The sequence below is a fragment of the Echinops telfairi genome, unplaced genomic scaffold (assembly GCF_000313985.2).
Source record: "Echinops telfairi isolate 266 unplaced genomic scaffold, ASM31398v2 ScPeMD7_9;HRSCAF=40, whole genome shotgun sequence".
NCBI lineage: Eukaryota > Metazoa > Chordata > Mammalia > Afrosoricida > Tenrecidae > Echinops > Echinops telfairi.
The window spans coordinates 29,972,298-29,973,084 of NW_022103906.1; positions in this window are offsets into that span (position 1 = coordinate 29,972,298).

Below are 787 nucleotides of genomic sequence, written 5' to 3' on the forward strand. Positions count from 1 at the left end.
AGGGATTTTTTGCTCACTCACTTAACTTTTTTTCTTTCATATGTTTGAAGTGAATTTGTTTGTCACTAAAAACTCCAAGTCCATTTCAGTTTTACTTTCCCTCCTTTTTTTGTTAACCCCTCGGACCAGTATTTAAATCCAAGTGGGTAAGGAATCTGGAGTGAGCTTTCACTCACAACTGTTTTTTAAGCACACTGTATAGAGTTACACAGCCCATTGCAACAAACGAAATCAGCAGCAACCGCCCGTTAAAACCCCCATAAATGTAGTTCTTTCTTTCTGCCTCCCCTCCTCCCTGCCTCCCCTCTCATTGTCCTGTCCCTGTTCCCAACTCCTCACAGTCATCAATGTCTTATCTTTTGGTGTAAAAACCAAGTTTCTTTTTCTCTGTTTTTCCTTAGAATAATGGTGCTATTAAATATTTCTCTTTCTAAGATTGACTAGGTTTGCTAAGCATAGGGTTCTCTAGTTTTGTCCATGTCTTGCAGTGTTTGAGAGTTATCATCATTTTTTATTGATACATACTATTCCATTGTTGGAATGTGCCAGAAATTGTTTATCTGCTCCTCTATAATTAGAGTTTTCCATTGTTTCCATGTTTTTGCTGTTATGGAAATTGCTGCATAAATAGAAAAGCCCTCTTTTATTTTGACATTGGTGGATGCTGTTGGCTCATACCCTGGATAAGGTGATCCCCTGGGATTTAAGGACTAAGCTTCCACTTTGCCCACTGCTCCTGGCCTCACTTCCCATTCTCCAAGAGCTACCCTTTCCCCACTGCACCCGC